Source organism: Balaenoptera acutorostrata, chromosome 5 (assembly GCF_949987535.1).
Source record: "Balaenoptera acutorostrata chromosome 5, mBalAcu1.1, whole genome shotgun sequence".
NCBI lineage: Eukaryota > Metazoa > Chordata > Mammalia > Artiodactyla > Balaenopteridae > Balaenoptera > Balaenoptera acutorostrata.
In genome coordinates, this window is record NC_080068.1 from 131,683,653 (window position 1) to 131,705,762 (window position 22,110).

At 37.2% G+C, this 22,110-nt stretch overlaps 1 pseudogene; it reads left to right on the top strand.

The window, feature by feature from the left end:
• Positions 1-10,081: 10,081 nt before the first annotated feature.
• Positions 10,082-21,217, top strand: LOC103012944 (catenin alpha-3-like; annotated as a pseudogene).
• The last annotated feature ends 893 nt before the right edge of the window (positions 21,218-22,110 follow it).

The window sequence follows — 22,110 nt, forward strand, 5'->3', positions numbered from 1 at the left end:
CTTTAATACCTGGTGTTCAAATTAAAAGGATTTCGGTGTAACTCTGTGTGTGTGTGTGTGTGTGTGTGTGTGTTTTAAAAATAAAGGTGGAAAAAAAAGTGGAAATAAAGCTTTGCCTAAATTTATTTCATGAAAGTATCATTTGTCCTTTTTCACTCTGAGGACATCTTATTACTCTTTGAGATTTTATTACTTCTATATAATTTACATTTCAGTATTTTTCAAATTAATTTACTGGTTCATAATTCTTGACTTCCTTAACTTCTAAAACTTTCCTCTGTTTTACTAATGTTTTTCAGCCACTCACAAGAATGGTTACTTCCCAGGTCTATTAATATTTAATATGGCTTTATGTACATGGCCTCAAACTTTGAAATCCCTGTCTCTGACCACAGCCTTTTATCTGCCCCTGCACTCAATCAGCCCCTTACTTCAATTGAACACATGTTTTGCCCTTAGGTTCAACTCTTGTCTGTTACTGATCATCCTAGTGTAGAGTCTCCCATTGCTCATTTGTCCTCTAAACTACATCCCAGTCTTTTTACTTCCGAATTCACAAATACCTTAAAATTCCACCAGATTGTCTGCTTTTGATTGTAAGTTCCACCATTTGCTGCTCTGTTCCTTTAGTCAAGGTAGTTAATTTTTCAGTCTCCCAGTTCATCTGCTAGGTGGGAGTTATAAAATACCTCTCTCCTAGGCTTGCTGTGAGGAGTAAATGAGATTACACTTGTTAGGGTGGAACAGTGCCTGGACCATACTGCTTGATACATATTGATATTATTTCGTTCCTTAACTCTTAACTTGACAAGTCACAAACTTGGGTAAATTCTGCTGCCCATTTTCTTATTACTTATGAATCACTGAGTATTGTTGCAGTGTGATCTTATATTTTAGCTCTACCACAAGTTACTGTTAAAATGTTATGTAATATTATATTATGTATTTTTATATAGGACAAATATAGATCATAATGTTTATCATCCAAATTGGGACACATCTGGGAGAAAAGAAGGTGCTATTAGCATGACCCTGATTCTGTCTTTGGCACAATGTTATCCTATTGTTATAAGAGCAAAACTGGGTGATAAATATGCTCCATGGTCTATTTTTGTAACTTCTTATTAGCTAATGTTGGGGAGGAAAAATAATTTTCCCTCTGCCCTTCTAGATTCTTGACTGAGATACCCCCTGTGATAAACAAGAAATGAACAGGAGAAAAATAAATTTAATTAAGTATGTATTGGGACCCCAAAATATGAGAGCCTCTGACAGTTAGGCTGTTGAGGTTTTTATATGCCATCCTGAGCTAAGGAGAAGAGGGTAGGACTCTGGGACTTCAAAGGAAGGGAAGACAATTCACAGGAAGATGGGAAGAGCAAGTGTTTGGTAAATAAGTAATTGTCATGCCATGCAGAGACAAAGGGACACCAAGAGAAAAGTGGACAAACAGGCCTTGCTAAGTTCACCCCAGTTTACTACACTTAGCTCATATTCTTTGCTATTATCTCTGATAATAGCTCTGTTCTTGCTACAAGCCCTCTAAATCCTTTAGGCACTTAAGGGAATGATAAAGAAAACTTCCTGAGTTTTCTCTTTCTTAAAAATATTCAGTCCAAAATAATCCTTATGCCAAGTGAGACATATTTTGGGGTGGTAAATTTTGCTCCCCTACACTATCTTTCTTTTTCCTTTTAAATTAAAGAGGATATGGGCAATATGGCTGTTCAGGCTGAACGTATAGGTAGTTGCAATGCAAGTGAAACAGTTCACAGCCCTCACCTAAGTGGTGAAATCACCAGGGAGAGTTTGTTAGTGGGATCTTACCTACACTGCCCTGTGGAACGTTCTATTCCAACATGATCTTCACAGAGCTCTAGTCTATAATATGTGCTGTGTGCATGTCCACTTTACCTCCACGACGTTTAGGTGATAAAGGCCATCACTGGTTTCAGAATGTGGTCTCAATCACTCCACAGTCACTGTATTGATAACCATTTTGTCTGACCCCTTAGTCACGTCTGACTTACATCTTTAAACCTCCCGCTTCTCTGGCCATTTCTCCTTGACTTACAAACATGTTCAAGTTTTCTCTGTCTTAAAAAATATTCAAATTGTTTTTCTTTATTTTTCTACAATCCAGTGTCATACCTTGGGAGAGCAGTCCATGTTCATTGTCTCTACCACTTCATTTTTCTCTCACTCTTCAACCATTTACAGACTGGCTGCAGAGCTCACTGCCTTAGTCCAGTTCACATTCCTCAGTTTTCATCCTACCCAATATTTACTGAACCCATATGGTGGTTCGTGATGTTGATCATTAGTTGCATGAGAAAGACTCTTCTCATCTCCTCCTTGGATTATGTAAATTTGAATTTACCTTTCTCTTCTTACCTACATTTCCCCCCCTCTTTTTCCTGACTATGTTCAAGCAGGCAGTTAGCTAGATATGAGCAGAGAAAGGGTGTAAGGGCCAAATGCCTGGAAACCACACAGCTTGTAAACAGTGGGGGTCCTCGGACAAAGCAAAGCAGGAACCTCCAGACTGACAGGAAAACACACATTTTGGGGTGATAAGTGTCCTAGAGGCAAAGAAAGGTGGGAAAAGGCGGGAATCTCCAGCGTCTGAAGGTAACCTTTTGCTTATTATGCTCTCATTACAATAAAATTAGCCTTGCAGATACGAAGGACCCATCAGGCACTGACACCATGACACTTCTGATCAAGACTAAATAAGGACAAAAATTCTTCCTCCCCTTGAGAAGGTGGAGCTGGGTTGAAAATCAGGGAATACGACACCCAAATCTCTCCCTCCCCAGTGAATATTCTGCCCCTTCATTTCTACACCCCACGTAACCGGCTTGCCAAAGAAACTCAGGGCAGCTACCCACCTGAGACTGCCTGTTCTCCCCTTGAGAGTGTACTGTCGCTTATATATGTTTTTGCTTTGCTTTCTTGACCTCCCTGTCTCGTATCTGAAGTCTCTGAATTCTTTCTGCCACAAGACAAGAACATGCTCTCTGGTATCATTTACATCTTCTCTTCTTAGACATTCAGAGCTTGTCATTCTCCCATATTGTTTCTCTTAGGGAGGTCAACCATGTCAGTTATAACTACCATATTCATTCAAATCAATCCAGTTCTGTATTTCTGGCCCCAATCTCTCCATTGAAATCCAAACTACTGAAAGTGACTATTTTGATATTCTGGTGCCTCCTACTCCTATTTGGTTCTTCCAAACTTCATCCTCTGGGTGTTATATTCACATTAATGGCATCATTATTTATTTAGCAATTTAGTCTCTCAACTTTAGTCGTTGTTAATTCTTCCTGTTTTTCATTATATCTCACATGTTTTGATTACCAACTTATTTATTAATTTAACATCCATTTATGCAAGAAATATTTATTATTTCTTTTTTTAATGTGTGATACAGTGGCAAATAAGAAAAAGTTTCTGGACTCATGGAACTTTTGTTCATGTGGGGAGAAGAGAGATAATAAACTAACAAATGAATATTTAAAAGCTGATTTTTGGTTAGTGAAAGCTAGTGCAAAGAAATTGAGACAGGTAAATATGTTAGGGAGTGGCTGAAATGATGATTTAGATAATCAGGGAACATTTCATTAAGAAGATGACTTTGCAGGTAAGATCCAAATGATTCAAAAGAGGCAGATTTGTGAAGATCAAAATGAAGAGTATTCCGGGGAGAGAAAACAAAGTATAAAGTCCTTAAGTTTGGACCAGACACCGTGTTGTAGGAGCAGAAGGAGAGAGAGCATGGCTGAAGCCCAGCAAGCCAGGGGCAGAGTGCCAAAGAGGTTTAGGATGTGGACAGGGCTAAAGTCAGCTAACATCGTTTAGTTCTTAATTATAAGAGATGTAGACAAAGAGGTGTCATGATCTCATTTATGCTTTGAGAAGATGACTTTGGGTTCTTATATATAAAATGAAGTACAGGCTAACAAAGAAGCTGGGAGGCATTTGAAGCAGCTCGATTGATAGTTGGTGGTGACTTGGCTTAGAGTGGTTACCAGTGGAGATGATTTTTTGGATATATTTTGGAGTTAGTGTTCACAGGCTTTAATGATAGATGAGGAAGAAGAACACGTAATGGGCTCAGTGATGGTGACTTTAACTGAGATGAGGAAGACTAGGGAAGCAAAGGATGTGGGTATTAATTGAGTTCAACTTTTAGGTAATTATTAAATATGAAATTGTTAATGCTAAGTAGGCAGTTGATGGAATCTGGGGCTCAGAGGAATGTTCAGGCATAGAAAAGAGGAAAGTGTGGTATCATGGAAGCCAAGAGAATAGTGTTTCCTGCAAGCCCGATGCTGTCAAATTAGGTGGGGACATTGTATGGGCCAACATAGAAGCCATATGCCACTTTCCTGTTTCAGCAGACGGGTGGCCATAGATGCCTAACCAGAGTGGGTAAATGTAGTTTAAGTGCCTGACGTTAAGCTTTCTGAGTCCTGAGGCATCCATTTCAAAGATACCTTTCTCAAATAAAGATACTGCGAGCTGCATGACACAACTACTAGTAAAGGAACTAGATAAGAAACCAGGCTGCCTCACCAATGAAATTCCCCTTTGAGAAAGCCCTGGTTTACCTAGATAACTGACCATTTGAATGACGTCACTTTTTCCTTCCTGTGCTTTAGTCCTAATTCCTGCTCTTACGTTTTAAATTCACCAATAAAGGGAAAACCCACAAAACCCTGGGCACCCCACTCTCAGACCCCAAGAAAGGCAGAAACCGGGTCCCCACTCTCTCTACCCGTAACCTCACTGTGTGGCCCCAGGTGTGCCCTGTACCCTTCAAGACCTGTCAATAATGTGTCTGTTTTCACCCCGAAGTTCCCTGATGGGTGTTGCTGAGCTGTGTTTTGTAATGATAAGAACCCCAAGGGCTTAGCTCTGGAGGGGGAGATGTCTGTGGAGACTGGCCACCGTAATACGGGCCCACGTGAGTGCCCCCCAGGACATTTCTAGCCCATAGCATCATCAATAGACTGGGACCAACACAAAATGGTAAAGAAAGACTCTAGGTAGAAAATGGAAACTACAGATTTTATACCAGAATGACCCTGCATGCTATTTCCTCTTTCTGCTTATCATTACCATTTCCTTTGCCCTTCTTCCTGCCCTATTGTTTATCACTTGAACCTTTGAAACAATCTCTGGACTACTTTCTGCTTAGGAAGTTTATGTCTCCCCTCTACAGAGTGGCTCTTCACTGACCAGAGTCCTCTTGAAGTGTGGCAGACTATCAATTGTCCAGTGGAGATTTGATAATTTTCTATGAATATAAAAAGATGAAAACTTTTGTTCGCATATATTTCATATATTTGAAATTTGAGGTTAACTATTTTTCATACAAATTCTATTACATCCATAATAATTATTAAGTTTTTGATAATGGACTATAAGTATTGTGCTGGACAGTTGGTCTGGGCTAACATTCATTTAACAGGCAGTAATTTGTCTTGACTGAGGTATTTTCATATAAATTGCATTTTATTAATTAAATTTGTTAAATTTGCATTTTTATTGTAGCTGGGATATTGCTTTATTGTATCCCCAATTCACAGAAAAGGATCAATAGCTTAAAAGTCACTCATTAAAGCATGAAGGTGGTAATAAAATAGGATCATAAATACTGTAACACAGAATAAAGTCATAAATATAAACATTGACTAGGACTTGCAATAAAATATTGAACATGAATTTGTTCTTAGAACAAAACTTCTGAGCATGTAATAATTTCATAAAGGCGGCAGCAGAAGAAAATTGCAAACAGGAATTTCAAAGAAGATCATCTTGAATTAGGTTTGTTAAACTGGTAACCATCTATACAGAGTGGCAGTGCCTAAACTGTTCTGAAGTTCTGACAAATGGTTGCATGGAGGTGTCACAGTTTATGTGCCAACTGGAAACAAAGCATAGTGACCTCTGTGGTAAACAGTTGAATTTATGTCTGAAAGGTGAAAATCATCATTTTCTGTGTGAAATTAATTAATTAGTTCAAATAGGAGAGAACAAAGTGAAACTCAGCTATCAAAGTTTATCATTGCAAGTTTTAGTCTGTATAATAAAAAATATATATAAATCATGCCATTTTTTAAAGAGCTTCACAAATCAGTAAATGATAAATATGCTCATGTGAGGGAAAGCAGAACAGACTATAGAAAAAATACACTTATCAACTGATATGGTATGTCTTTGCATAATATCATGAGTATGCATTGTGGAAGAACTGTCACCATCCAGTATACATGCCATTATCATGTTCTTTATCTGTGGAAAGAACACTGATGTGTAAAGTGCATTTGGTCTCTGCATATAAGAGAGAAGTGTTCAACATGTTTTGTTTTGTTTATTATTGAAAAATCATGATACAGGAGAGGAGTTTTCTCATTTAATTGAGGACTATTTTATGAATTGAATGGAAGTGGCTATACTGCGGTGCCAATTTATGCACCATTTTATTCTCCAAATATCTGTGACTCTAAAGAAATCCCCACTGATCTTAATCCACTGTTGAATAAGACAGAGAAAACTGTAAATAAAATCAAATTATGGTCATGTTGTCTGTATGTTTTTAGTGTGCTCTCTGAAAAAATAACAAGTCATGACTTTGCTTTTCTATCCTGCTGAACCCTGACTGTAAAAGGTATAATGAGTTTGAAATGAGATTAGGAAACAAAGAACATTTATTCATGACACTGAAAATGCCTTTAAAGACCATTCTTGAGATTTCAAGTGTCTTGCTCAGTGATTTATTTCAGTGGTAAATTTAGTAAATTTGGTATATCTGGGGTACCTAGAACCTATCACTTAATGGCCAATATATGTCTACTTTAAAAATTAAGTATAAATATAAAGATTTCTCAAGAAGAAGACTATGATGCAAATGGCTAGTTTGCCAAGAGTTTAGTTCCTTCAGAGCAATATTTTCTTCACTTACTGATGAAAGAAATTAATGATTTAATCAGTATATATTTGTTTTCTTAAGTCATACATGCCTATATGCTGTAAAAATACCTAAATGCACCCAAAGAATGATTTGGGCACTTATTGCCACAATCTAAGTTGAATCACTCAACTTTGAAGATATGGTTGTGCTATTTTTCAACTTAAAGTCTAATGGGGCACTGAAAATAGTCTTAGTTTAGAAATAGTCCGTAAATTCTATCCAAATATCTGGTAACCAGTTGACAGGATCACCAAAAACTAGCTGCTATTCCTGGTGAATGATATTTATTTAACAGAATGAAAGACTGGAGGGATATTCATTTCCACTAATATAGGTAACTATTAGGTTGCGCCATGTGAATCAATAATGTTGAACTGTTTTGTACGGACAAAAAATGGACATTTTATATGGCTCAACCTAGTAGATAACATGAAAACCCTTCAGCTTCAAAACATTCAGAAATACTGGATAAAATACAATAAAATACTTTAAAATACATACTTTCATTAACAAGGGAATAAGAAAAATCCCGAGAAGTTATAAAGTAAAAGAAAGCTGTTGATATGCATGAAAAGTGGCAGATGAAGCTGTGGTTTTTCTGGGAGTGTTTGTTGAGGCAGGTCACCAGTATGTGTGGTTTTCCACATCCCCACAGGGACAGGGCACAAGGCTTTGGTTAGGAAGAGAATTAGCTAAGACTGTGTGAAGTCAGAACCCTTGAACTTCCCATCTTAGCTCTCAGAGGAAAACAATTAAAGATTCTGAGGGTTTGTAACCAAGTCCTTGCCTTCATAAAGTTTGGCTTTCAGTGTATGCTATCAGAGAGGCCAAGGACATCTAAAGCCAACAAATTAATTCTCTGTTATTAGTGCTCTAGCACTGAAAGAAGCAAATGTGAATACTTTCTGGAACAAAGCACTCACAATCCAGGTTGCACAGGGTTCTCAGAGAAAAAGTTCTCGTGAAAAGGAAGCCACAGCCCCAAATAACATAAAATAGCCATGATAAATAATAATCAGAATAGATAACCAATGGCTAAATTAAACATAGAGTTATCAGTTAATGAAATTATAAGATTTAAAATATAGGTACGTTTAAGCATCTTAAAAATGAAATATGGAGTTGAAAACACTAGCAAGAAACAAAAAATAAAAAATAATCACAACAAAATTTTAAATAAACCAAAAGAACATATAGAAATGAAACATGTAATCACGAGAAAAAGCAATAGAAGAGTTAAATGGCAGATTAGATATAGCTATTGGAAAAGGTGCAAACTGGAAATGAAATGAATACATTTCTCAGAAGGAAGCAGAGAGAGTTAAAGAAATAAAATAAAATGAAAGCAATCTTAGGAAACATGGAAGAACGAATGAGACAGACCAACATATTTCTAATTAACAAGGAAGAGTGAATACAGAGAGTAGAATAGAGGTAATAGGAAAGATGTAACTCCTGCAAATTTTCTGGAGTTGAAGAAGATCTTGGTATATCATGTTTGTGAGTCATGGTGAATCCCAACCAGGATGAATTAAAAAAAAAAATCCACATATAGACACACTTTAATGAAATACTGAGTATTCCCCCAAAAAAGTATGTAATCACACTTTTTAAAAAAGCAATCACATAAACTATTACTTACAAAGATAGTGCATTTACTAACATCAATAGAAACAGATGACAGAATGAATTAAAATACTAAGAGAATATAACTAGCAACTTAAAATTTTGTATCTAGTCATTAGCTGAATTTAATATCCAGATAAACCTATTGAGGAAATGGTAGTTAAATAAAGAACATTCTAGAAAAAAACCCACCATGTGTTTTGAATGCAAATAAACTCTTACCAAAATGCATACTAAATGTTATACTATGAAAAGAACAAAACCAAGACCAGAAAGAAGGAATAAGATATAGATAGAAAAAAAAAAAAAAAGATGTAGATAGAAAGGTGAACAAAGAAACAGGAAATAATGGGTTAAATAATCAAATATTGTTTGGGTAAAATAATAATGATGATGATGATAAATAATTTGGTCCAGATTCAGAAGGGTCTTAGATCCCACCTCTCCATGGCATCTTTAACCTGTCGTAAGTGGGATGGGGTCTAGTATAACGATTAACATTACAGGTGTCTTGGTTTGTGATCCCAAAGAAGCAAACAGGCAGCAAGGATTTGGGATTGGCTAGTTGGCTGGGCAGTAATTCTAGAAAACAAAAGTAGAGAAGTGGCAAATTTAGATAGGAGACAGACAGTAAAGAGTGCATCAACAATTAAGTTAACACTGTGGGCAGCTGGAAGTTAATCTTTCTGAGGAACTACAGAAAACAGTGTAATACACACACACCTCAGATTTTTTTCCACCTGGAATGTAAGGAAGCTGAGGTATTTATACACCAACTCCTGTCAAGTCCCTGGTTGAGAACTGCTGGACATGGGGACATTAATTCCCCAGAACTTCTGGCTGCCTTTCATGAACACAATCAGGACAGGTTCCATTGGACAGAGAAAGCCCTCAGCAAAGAAATGCAGGCACTGGAATTGAACAGTGCAACACCAAAGAATAGTTTTTTGTTCCAATTTTTAAACCAGAGCCCTCTCTTCTTTCTAGCTTCTGCCATATAACTAACAGATTACACTTTGTCTTAGAATCCAAGCTCTTTTTTTTCCCCTCCGCTCAGTGAGGATTAAGGTTTTTTCTTTGGATTTTCTGAAAGCAAAAATAACAATCAAACCATCTTTTACTTAAATAAGAGAAGACTGATGCATTTTTCTACAGGATACTTTACCACAAGTTTACTTAAAGGTAAGGCTGAGAGGAAGCCCCTCTCTCCCTCCTGTCATTTCCTACAGTCAGCCTGAATCCAATACCTAACTGCCAGTATACAGTCAAAAAGGAGAACTCGGAAGTTAGTGTTCTGATAGTAAGGTGACGTGACTTACAAAGACATCATTCACAACTCTGGGAATCACAAACATGTGATTTTGTGAGTTAGTTTTATATCAGCTTCAGAATTGGGAAGAAGCTGCACACAATGATTCTTTGCCATTCATTTGCCATTTAGTGCTGAAGCTGAGCATGTGGTAAGAAGCAAGGATGTCGGGTGAAGTCAGCTGTAGAGTGGACTTCAGTCAACAAGGAAGATCTGGTGTTGGAGGCTGGTTTGGAGCCCTCTTGAGCATCACAGTCAGGGCCTGGGATATGACTGAAAAGGGGTATTATATTTTTCTTCCAAGAAACACCATGTTAGACTAACAGTGAATCATGCTACTTATTTTCTCCTAAGATACCCCTTCATCGTATCAGGCTAGGATTCAAGAACATTTCCCTCTTTTTCAAAGCTCACTTCCAACACTTCAAAAATAAGATGTACCATTCTGTATGCTCAACATGTCAGTTGCTAAGTGTGTGTATGTGTATGTGTGTTAGTCACAAGTCTTTCAGTTGCAAGTGATAAAAATGCACTCAAACTTAAGAGACCAAAAGGAGAATTTATCATCTCACGTAATTGGTTGTGGAGGAGAGCTGTCTAAGGAATAAACCTTACTTAGGCACCCCTGGGTTCTGGGCTTCAAACAATGTTATGAGGCTACTCCTTTCACTTTCCTCAGAGTTGGCTTCATTTTCAGGCAGTCTCCTCCCATACTGTGGCAAAGGTATCAGGCCAGTACTAGCTCTAGGCTTCTGTTTTCCTCACATTGACTGTCCTAGTGAAAAGAGAGTCTGTTATCCAACTGTTCAAGAAGAAGTCCAGGGCAGGACGCTGATTCCTCAGCCTGTCTGCATCTCTTAACCATCAATGTGGCTAGGGAGACGGGGTTCTTTGATAACCAAAGACTAGCTCATCTGCTTGACTTTGTATTGGTGATGAAAGGATTTCCCACAAGGAAGAACTGTTCAGTTAGCCGAAGAGAGGTGAAAAGAAAGCATCATGGGAAGCCAGTAATTCTGCATTGCTTAGAAGATAAAGGGTATGCGTGTGAAAGTAACTATTTGAAAGTGGAATTCTGGACTAAAATAGAAGGACATGTCTTCATCAGAGTTTAATATGAGCAAACAAAAAATATACCCAGTCTTTTCAGTAGAGTATCCTTTTGTATGCTTAGTTGAGAAGTTCTCATTCCAATAAATTTTGCATATAATCAAACTATTTTTATCTCTCCTGCAGTTAATTGAAACAGAAGCATACATCATTGTTATGACACCTATAGGTAATTTCTATAATGCACATTATTGATTGGGTTTTCTAAATCTGCTTTTACACCTTAAAGCTGAGTACAAAGGTGATTCTGACAACAATGGGAATAAAATCCTTTAAAAGCAATCTCGTGGTCACACATTATTTTATTGTAATGGGATTCTCTTAATATCAATATATTTCTGTAAATCGCCTTCTCAGTTCACATGATCAAAAGAAAATAGAAGGCAAATATAGTCCCCCAGTAGTTAATTAGCACATAAATAATTGTATTTGAAAACAGAAGGCGAGAAAGAGACATGCTATTTTCTTACCATTTCAATTCCTTTGGACTCTATAAACTTGTTGGGTATTATACACATAACAAGATTAACTTCAATTCATACATCTCTGATTTGTTATTTTTCTATACAATAGATGAATAAAAACATTATTTTAGACATATAAACATACACATATAATGGCACACTGTTAACATATATTTGTGTGTATACAGACACACACACACACACACACACACACACACACACTTCCCATGCACGTGTTGAACGTTGTCACACATTCTCAGCCCAGGAGAGGTGGTGCAACAGGCAAAAGGTATCCGTTTGGCCACTGAGCATTAGAGTCGTGCTGCAAATGCTCTCAGCCAAATAGCACTTTTCTAGACACTGAGCAGAGAGTGTTCTCTGATGCATTGTTTTCCCACTGCAGCTCTCTGTCATTTATTTCGTTCTCTGAAAAACATCCCTGACCCAAAATGAAAACACATCAAGAAATAAAATAAGATGTAAATTTGATAGTGCAAATCTGTCCAGCAATGCACAGAAAAGGTTTGACTGAGGTGTAAGGTAACTTGAAAGAGACGGTGTAGTCTACTGAGCATGAAATGAGCGGTTGGTGAGTGTTTGATGGCAATCAGTTGGCATTATGAAGGGAATCATAAGCATCATTATAGACTGGTGAATAAAATAACAATTATTTACATAATAGATGGAAGGAATACCAGAGACATGTTGTGATTTCAAGGTATTCGAAAAGAATAAAAAAAGATTTCTAGTACGTAGAAGATAACCGCCACAAGAAACCAACAATGCTATATATGTCATTGAATCAGTATTTCCAGGAAAGCATCCTCTTACCCTGTCAGTTCAAACCCAGTTGTTCTTATTTATTTAGAGGGAATTCAGAGATACATGAGTGAAAAGATAAGGAAAAATTATTTCTAAATGTCAGAATATATAACCACAAATCAGAATACTTTTTCTGGCTTATAAATAAACAGATATGAATAATTATTTCTTAATAATAACTTACATTATTAGTATATGTTTTATAATATATGCAATGCCTTATACCATTACTAAGTGTATGTTTTTTGTGAGCCACTTGATATTTTCAAAACATTAAAGCAGAATTCTTTTCACAGAAAAGCTATTTGTGAATACCTTGTTAAAATTACCATTTGCCTCATTCTTTTTTAATACATTCTTTATAGAAGCTTTGCTAAAAGCAAAGTAAAACTATAAATGACCTTTTTTTATAATACTGTTAATTACAGTCACACTCTGTCTTGGTTTAATGCAGCTACAGAAATTCTTTTCAGTGACAGCAAAAGAGCAAAGCAATGAAAGCAGGGACTCTCTAGTCTGCATTTCCTTTTCCTCCTTTCAATTTTTATGAAAACGAAGTATCACTTTAATCATAACTTTATTATTTATGCTTAATCAAACACAACTGTAATTTCTAATTATCATTCATCTTAATAATTAATGAAATTATATTGGGAGAGTTTCTGTAATATATACAGACTGCTCTCAAACTGTCCAATATAATTACTAATGAAAGAAGAGCCACAATGAAATGGAATTTCACAAGTGTTTTGAGTTCACGTGCACACAAGGGGGACGCTGTGGCTCATTGTCATTAGCTAATGATAACCTGAGATCAAAGGCAGAGCCCTATGGAGCTCCAGCTTTCAAGGTAGCATAATAAGTCTGAAATGTCAAATGAAATCTTCCAAAAATGAAATTTAAGCTATAATAATGGCCCATCAAAACTGTCAAGCTGGCTATCCAAGTGATATGTATATGATTGATGATTTCTAAAGCTCTAAGAAAGTGAAATAGTTCTAGACAAAAGGCCAAAAGCAAATTCTTAATTCCAATTACAAGAAAAGTACATTTACCAAAGCTGTCATGTGGTTTACCTCGTGCCATGCCAGCAACACCCAAAGTAACTGACCTTACCAGGAAACAAAGAAGAAAACAAAAGAAGGATCAGTGAATAAAACTCGTACTGCGTCTACATAACAATTTTAATCAGGAAACTCTAATTCTCCTGTTATCTTACATACACCTGCTTCTAAAGCTCTGAATCTCAGCGTTTAGAGTAGAGTACACCACTGTTTAAAGCCTACAGGCACAAGGTAGAGATATGGCATCCAGCAGAGAATGAAAAGTTGTAAGAGCACACAAAGCTACCGTAATGGCAGATCCCTGATTATATGCAAGTAATTAGTAAAATTCTGATCAGAATAATCCTTTCCCTCTAACAGTTTGTTGGCATTAATGATAATAAGACTTTAAAAAATTCTTAACGTATGTCTCTGACTCTACTGCAAGCGTTAAAAATAGAGCTGTGAAATCTTCGTGAAGCCTGTGAGTTGAACATTCACTGCTTCACTTCTGAGAGAGAGAGGAGGCAAAAGACGAGCTTAGGGAGGATATTTCATTAAAGTCAGAAAGAACTTTAATATAGAAAAATTAGTTCCGTGAAAAATCTTTTTCCATTTCCACTAAATCGGAAACAATTTAGACTCTGAAATGAAAATTGAAAGAAGAGGAAAAAAAATCCTTAATTGGTCTGGACTTTTCCATTGTGCTTCTGGAATTCTGACCCTTGTACTCTATTGAACCTACTTGTTTCAATTATTCGTTTATTTGTTCTTTCATTCACATATTCATTAGTTATCAATTGATGTATTCTTCATCCATTCATTCATACATTCGTTTATTTATTTAACATTTTATGTGTGTTAGGCACCAGGCTATACATTGACCATGCAAAAGTGTGTATGGCATGAGGTCTGCCACCAAAGTACTTAAAGGGACAGACAAATGTGTTACTCAGTACATGTAAAAAAATGTGATACAACTTGATATGTTAAAGAGGAGAACAGAAGTATTAAAACCTGCCTGTGTTTGTATCGTAGATACAGTCAGCCAAGCTTTCAAAGAGGAAATGTTATTTGAGGATTTCTTATGATAGTTTGTAATTTACCAGAGAATCTACAAAATCTATACTTAAACAGGAAGAATATTTTGAGGAACATTGACATTTGCAGATAATTAGAAAGGACAAATTTGAGGCTTATTTTCTATTATGTTTCCCCAAATCGCATATTTCAAGCAATAGGTAGTCAGATTTGTATGTAATGAACAAGTAGAACATGTAAATGGAATAATAATTCTTGAGGAAGCAGTGATTATATTTAAAATTATGTCAGCCTTGACCACAAGGCCAACAATATGAGCGAGGTAGGTTACCAAGAGGGCATCAAACTTCCCTGCATAGTTATTTAATAATTACTAAGCAGAATGTGTTAAATGAGAAGGTCGTAGTCTCTGACTTATTAATACAACTGGGAGAGTTGATTTCTTCTGAGTATGCTCAGCATACTCACATGGGGCAAAACCTTGAGTGGAAATCCTGAGAAGAGGGCTTTCTGCCAGAGGAGATTCTGGAAGTTAATGATGACCTATGAGATGTCCCTACATGGTATTAATGGGGTGGCATGGAACTGAATTCATAAGAGAAATGCTTCTGCTAAGAAGAAAAAAAGTATGCAAAGTTCTAAGGCACTGGGAAATAAATTAGATTCTTGACCATTATTCTTCAGTCTTGTTGTGGAGAAGGATCTTAAAAGCTTAAAATATTTTATTTTTCTGGTTCATTGAGTACTCTTAATTTTGTTATAATTTTTTGGTACCCAGTAGAAGCTTAATTTAACCAATGGATCAGTTTTACAGCTGAACCACTATATTGTCAACATATTACTTGGTCTTTATTTAAAACATGGAAGCAGAAATATACATGGGAGTGTTTATCAAAGATCAATTATACATTTGTATATCTTGCTCTACAAATATAACAAATAGATACTTTCCATGGCACTTTTTAGTTTTCATTAACAGGAAACAGATTGGATTTGGATTCATGTGACATGAAAGTACTTAGATTTTTAGACAGAAAATTTAGTTGAATATTATCTTAGCTTGGGGTTCCCCCAAAGCAGACACTGAAGCAAAGAGTTGTTTTTATTTGCAAACATTATCCCAGGAAGTGTAAGTGAGGAATAGAGAGGGGGAAAAGCCAGGAAGCAGGAAAAGCCAAACAAAGATGGGTTATTAAGGTTCCAGTAGGTTCCGTTGGCACCTCGTGAGAAGCCTTATGAAACATGTTTCAGAAGTTTCCACTCAGGTGCAAAAAAGGTGGAAATGTTTATTTATTGGCCCTCATCATTCATTGTTCAATGGTAGTGCCAGAAGTTTCTGGGTGGGCACATCGTGAGAGCAAAGTGGGTCCCTGTGGGCTCCCCACGCTATAGCTCAGAGAAGCCCAGGAGGAAAGAGTGATGTAGATGGTTCAGGCCTGAGCCAAGGAGTCTGGTGGGTCCCAGGCGAAATAGTGGAAGCCTGTGCAAGGCTGGTGATGACAGCAGTAGCTGAAATAAGAAGGGCCAAGAATTGGGATGCAAGAAATGGCTAATGCAAATGTTGCCTGTTCTTTAACATAGAAGGAAAATTGTTTACAAAAGCTAAACTGGCAAATTTATAAGTACTGCAAAACAGATTTTTTTTTTTAATTTTTATTTATTTATTTATTTATTTTTGGCTGTGTTGGGTCTTCGTTTCTGTGCGAGGGCTTTCTCTAGTTGCGGCAAGCGGGGGCCACTCTTCATCGTGGTGCGCGGGCCTCTCACTATCGCGGCCTCTCTTGTTGCGGAGCACAGGCTCCAGGCGCGCAGGCTCAGTAGTTGTGGCTCACGGGCCTAGTTGCTCCGTGGCATGTGGGATCTTCCCAGACCAGGGCTCGAACCCGTGTCCCCTGCATTGGCAGGCAGATTCTTAACCACTGCGCCACCAGGGAAGGCCCTGCAAAACAGATTTTGCAGTGAAATATAGCAGATAAATATGGCAAAGCTCTAAACTCTGATCATGTCATCTCATTTTCAGTTAATTCCAGTGACCACTTCCTCCTCACCCTGTCCTTAGGGAGCAAACCCAGATTCTTTCATCTCTACCAGCATTACTCAAACAATTGGTCCAGAGACCGTTTTATACTGTTAAAAATCATTGAATATCCAAACATGATTGTGTTAATATAGGTTGCACTCATATTAACTGTATTTAGAAATTAAAACAGAAATTGTAACGTGGCTCGAATACATTTAAAAATGAAAACAATAAACATATAACAAGTTTAACAATAATATTTTTATGAAAAATAATGCTATTTCCAAAAACAACAAAAAATAGTGACAACAGTCTCATTTTTCCACAGTCTCTTTACAAATTTCTTTAATGTCAGGATTTATAGAAGACAATTGGTTTCTCATATCTGCTCTGCATTCGGTCAGTTGAGGTATTATATGTTATATATCCTCTAGAAAATGCCATTATATACTCATGAGAGAATGAAAATGAAAAAGGCAAATGACATCTTAATATTATGAAAATTGTTTCGTCCTTGTAGATTCCCTGGAATAATCTTAGAGGCTCCCAGAGGTTTTGGATGCCGCTTTGAGGAAGCAGTGGTCTATACATATACATATAGCCCAATCTGCCTAATTTCTTAGTAAACCTTATGGTACTGCCATAGTGAATATTACCATTGCCCACAAGCAGCCTCTAGACTTCTGCATCCAAACTTTCCACCCACCTTTCCCTCTCCCCATCTTTCTTTATACTATTGGTGCTTGTCTAAATCCTCTCAGTTCCCTTCAGGAAATTTTCCACAATACTTCTATTTAGCAAGCATCATTTTCTTCTTGCATATAACTTATTTTTGTTTTTGCCCCCCTTATTACTTTACTTTAAAGACTCCGTACCCTCTAACTGATGTTGGTTGGTCAATAACTAGCTGTTGAAAATATGATATGAGTGTTTAGTGTGTCATTTACCTGTCTTACAGTTTATAGCATGTGGAACAATAAACCTTTCCTTTTTCTCATGTGTGTATTTTATTTCTGATGATTTTACTATTATAGATTGAGGCTTCAGAAAGCTGTAAAAGAAGACTCGCATGTGTAAGTTCATCTGGCTTGCCAAATGATGTAGCTGGATAACACATCTCTTTTGTCCTTAAGCCTATCCAATTATTGTTCTATACTACTTAGACCAGACAGTTTTGTTTGACAGAGGTTAAGTGAGGACTGGAGAAGGCAGCCTATTCAATGCAAAGGCAGTATTGTACTTTGTAACTAGTAACTACGTATCTCTCACCAGTTGTCAGGGATGGCTGATCTTGGGTTTTTGCAGGAGACTGAAATATTATTGAACTTGTGAGTGAAAGGATTAATTTACACGCTGTGGCCCTGCTGATGCATAGTATGGCTCAGACTCTGACGAACATTGTCAGGTAGTTGGTACCTGGTTGGCATAGACCAGGGACTACCTGGCAACATAGATTTCCAGTTTTTCCTTATTTGAATAACTGAAGGTAGCTGAATTTAAAAGGAAGGTGACTCTTGGCCCGTAATTCAAAGATTGCCTTATTATGACCATCTAAGTGTTTATATCTATATTATTTTCTTCCTTCTCCTGCACAAGTCCTACAACCTTAGATATATATATTCATAATAACATAGAAAGGGACATATATTTGTATATATTCTCCCTGTCTGACTGTGAAAGGCCAGTTTTAAAACTTAAAAGCCCTTTAATCAAGAACTAGCTAGACTGAAATTTTGGCATAGCTGAATGCAATAAGATTGTAAGTGCCCACATTTTCCACAAGGGATCTTCCCTGCCTGTACATTAATCCTTCTTACATTCACTTTACACAGAAGGTGCACTTCAGTGAATCTGGATACTAATTAATTTCAAAGCTGTAATGCACAGCAAAGGGATATATCGTTAAAATAACTGGATTAGTTAGATTAAGTGACAATTCAATAGAAAAGGAACTTCTAAATTCCATTTAAATATAAGATTAAAAGACGCAAATTCATCTGTAGAGAAAAGCCTTACTGACTTCAGATACACACAGAGTGACAGGTAAGAAAAGATATCTCAGTGTTGTTTTGGTTAATATGTTTGTTTGTGTAGTTCTAAGCATTGGCTGCTATAGCTTGGGCATTTGGATCCTCTCAGGTCCTTTAATGAAATTTATTCTCTTAAAATATCAATAGACTCACCAAAAAGGATTGTTTTATTCATTTTAAAATACTTCTGATGCAAATATTATGGGAAAGAAGGACTTTGGTGGGGGGTAGAGAGAAACAAGCTGAGAGAAACGTAAGCACTGTTTTATTATTGTCTCTGATTTTCAATAAATTAACAAATATTTCTTTGTCCCACTCTGTGACCACCTCTTTTTGCTTTTTTTAACTTACTGTCTCTAGTATGTCATCTCCCACAATTCAAGTCTCTTAGTACAACCATTGTTCCATTTCTAAACTATTTTTCACTGTCTCTCACCTTTCTTGTATCCTTTCCTTTTAACTCAGCTTTACTCTAATGGTCAACCGTGATAGTTACTCCTTTGTGTATATCATCAACTCCTCTGTCCCTCTTTTACTTGGTTTTACTCTCCTGGCTAAACCACAGCCCTGGTTAAATCCAGTTCTTTACTTTCTCTGTACTTTCCCCTGCGCAACAGATATATACACATATGTCTCAATTTAAATGAATAGTAGTTTACCTCAGGAGGCCCTTAGAGATTTGCAGTAATCATTCTGTATTTCCCAAGTCACTTCCCATTCCAACTCTCCTCAATAAGTATTTCATGTCTTCTTTCTCCTCAGTTCTTCCAATACTTTCTCCATTATCTTTAACCTCAGATTTTACCTTGTAATTCACTGAGAAAATGGAAGCCGTCAGAAGAGAACCTCCACCAAGGTAGCTACATACCTGCCAATGCCCATATTCCCTACCTTTCTTTTGATACTACAGATGAGCCCTCTGTGCTCCTAGCTAACACCAAGTACTACTCTTGTGCACTAGATATCGGCTTTCTTGTCTACTGAATTACAATTATCTCTTCGCTCATCGTATCCTCAGATTTCTTCCTCTATTGGATGACTACCATTAGCACACAAATATGCTGCTATTTCTTCTATTTGAAAAGAACCCTTGCTTGATTAGCAACCTCTGTATTGCTAAGAGCAATGGCCAATTTGCACCCTTCATCTTATTTTATCCATCAGTAGCATTTGCTCTAGTTGATCACTCTCTCCTCCTTGAAACATTTACTTCCGTTTCTCTTAATTCTTCTTCTGTCTTGATGGCTGTTAGTTTTCAGTCTTCTTTGCTAGGTCTTGAGTACTCTGTCCATGGACTTTTCTCCTCTAAACTTGTTCCCTTGGTGATCTAATTCTTTCCCAAGGTTTTAAATCCCATCTCTGCACCTGTGAATCCAAAATATATATCTCTGTCTCTGCTGCTCCTGAAAGGTAACTATACAGTATTTCTTGCTGGTGATTAGGAATTCATAGTGTTAAGACAGATATAACAGAGTTTTCTAGCTGGCGAATACATGGAGAACTGGGGAGAATGGTGCACCCGGAGAGGTGATGGAAGCTTTCCCCAGACCTTGCCATGTGCATCTCTTTTATCTGGGTGTTCCTGAGTTATAAAAGTTAAATCTCAGAGTCATATCCTAGAAGATGTATCATAGCCTTGAGAGACCAGGATGCTGATAATTTAGACCATTCTGCAGGTGCTTTCAGAGGATGGGCAGCAAGAGTTGCTCACATTGTCATAGGTAAAATGCACAGGTAAGAGCCAGGGTCTTTTACTGAAAGTATGATGAGAAATGTTAACATCCTTACAAGTACTGCAGTTCTTGAGTTTGTAACACAAGTGAGTATTGCCTTGGAAGTCTTAATTAAAAACTCTTTGGATGTGTTTGATGATAATCAATTTTTGGAATTACCAAAGAATATCTTTGATACAATTCATGATATAAGATGTTCAGTCATGATTGTTTGAACCCCAGAGGAACTGGAGGATGTGTCTGACCTGGAAGGGGATCACGAGGTCTACAGTTACACCAGCATTCAGCATTCACACCGAAGGGAAAACTGACTGAGCTAAGATGACTCAAACACCTGAGGCAGAAAAGGAAAAAAGTGCTGAGCAAGTTGCTGATTTCAAGAAATTAAAGAGTAAACTGTATGTTGAGATTGAGATATGGACGATACAAGCAATGATATTGTTCTGACCAAGAAATCGTGTATGATCATAATGGAGATGACAGACTTCGCAAGGGGCAAAGGACTACCAAAGCATACAACTGATGTGATCTGTGCAGCTAAAATGATATCAGAATCAGTGTCAAGGATGGATGTCCTCTCTTGGCAGGTTGCCAACCAGTGTCCAGGTCCATCATGCAACCAGGACTTGTTGGATTACTGGAACAGATGAAGTTCTACTATCACCAAATGAAAATCTGCAGTCAAGTTAAAGCTGAGATCTACGACCTGGGAGGGCGAGCTAATCATGGCAGCTTTGGACAGTGTCACCTCCCTGATCCAAGCAGCCAAAAATTTAATGAACGCTGTAGTTCAAACCATGAAAATGTCTACATTGCCTCAACCAACATTATCCGAATTCAGAGTCCTGCTGGGCCCTGGCACCCAGTTGTGATGCAGAGAATGAAGGCCCTGCAAAAATAAATAAATAAAATAAAAATCCTTGATTAAAAGAGAGAAGCCAGAGTAAATGTGTGCAGCTGTTGGATGAGACTCAGCAAAGAAAAATGTCTACCCAGTGCAAGGAATGAGTGAATTTAGAGGAAGACACATCTACTGAAACAACTCCTCTACTCTAGTCCCTTTATTACAAAGCCCTGGCTAAACTTACTACTTTATTTTTACATTTGATTAGTTCTGCAGGTTCACCGACTTTTAGAGTTTAACCCTCAGATAACATGAACCTTTTTTTGCAAGCTGAACCAAAATAAACAATGTATATTTGGGATCATGTCATTGTCATCTCTGTATGGTCAGCACCTAGTAAGTAATGAATATATGCTTGTGGAATGAATAGAACCTTTCAGATGTTGTTCAGCCTTTCCCATCACAGAGAATTTTTTACATTCATTATAGAATGGACATAGGAGACTCAAGTGAGCCATCTGTAATAGCTTAAGTACACTGGCCCTTCTCATTTTGAATTAAAACATTGACAGGAGCTCTTGAGTTGGTTTTCAGTGGAAACAAAGACTTCATTAAATGGTTTCCCATTTAATCTCCAGGCTTTCTTTACCTGACCTAACCTGGCAGACATGTGTGCTTCCTGCTGTTGGAAAAAGAAAAAGAATCAGTCTCTAGATATCTGTACCTATTGTCAACTGATTGGGTTAACAACCACCAGAAACTAACCAAGCTTGAGCAGTCAAGCAACTTCCTGGATTTTGAAAGTCAGCCTTGATTACAGAGCAATTTATTAATATTATAAAGGTTACAATGAGTTTTGATGCAACAGATATGCCTTTTAAAGTTCCACTGTGTTCAGCAGTTCTGCATGTTGAGTATTGGGTTTAAATGGGTTCACCAGAATATATATGTGGAGGAAGAGTTATCACCCACTGGGGAAATGGGGCATCTAACTATATATCCCTGAGTGAGTTATGATAACAGAAGTGTAAGGAGTTCCGCATGACTCTAGAAATCCATTTGTGTCAGGTTGCAGTTGTAATTAAA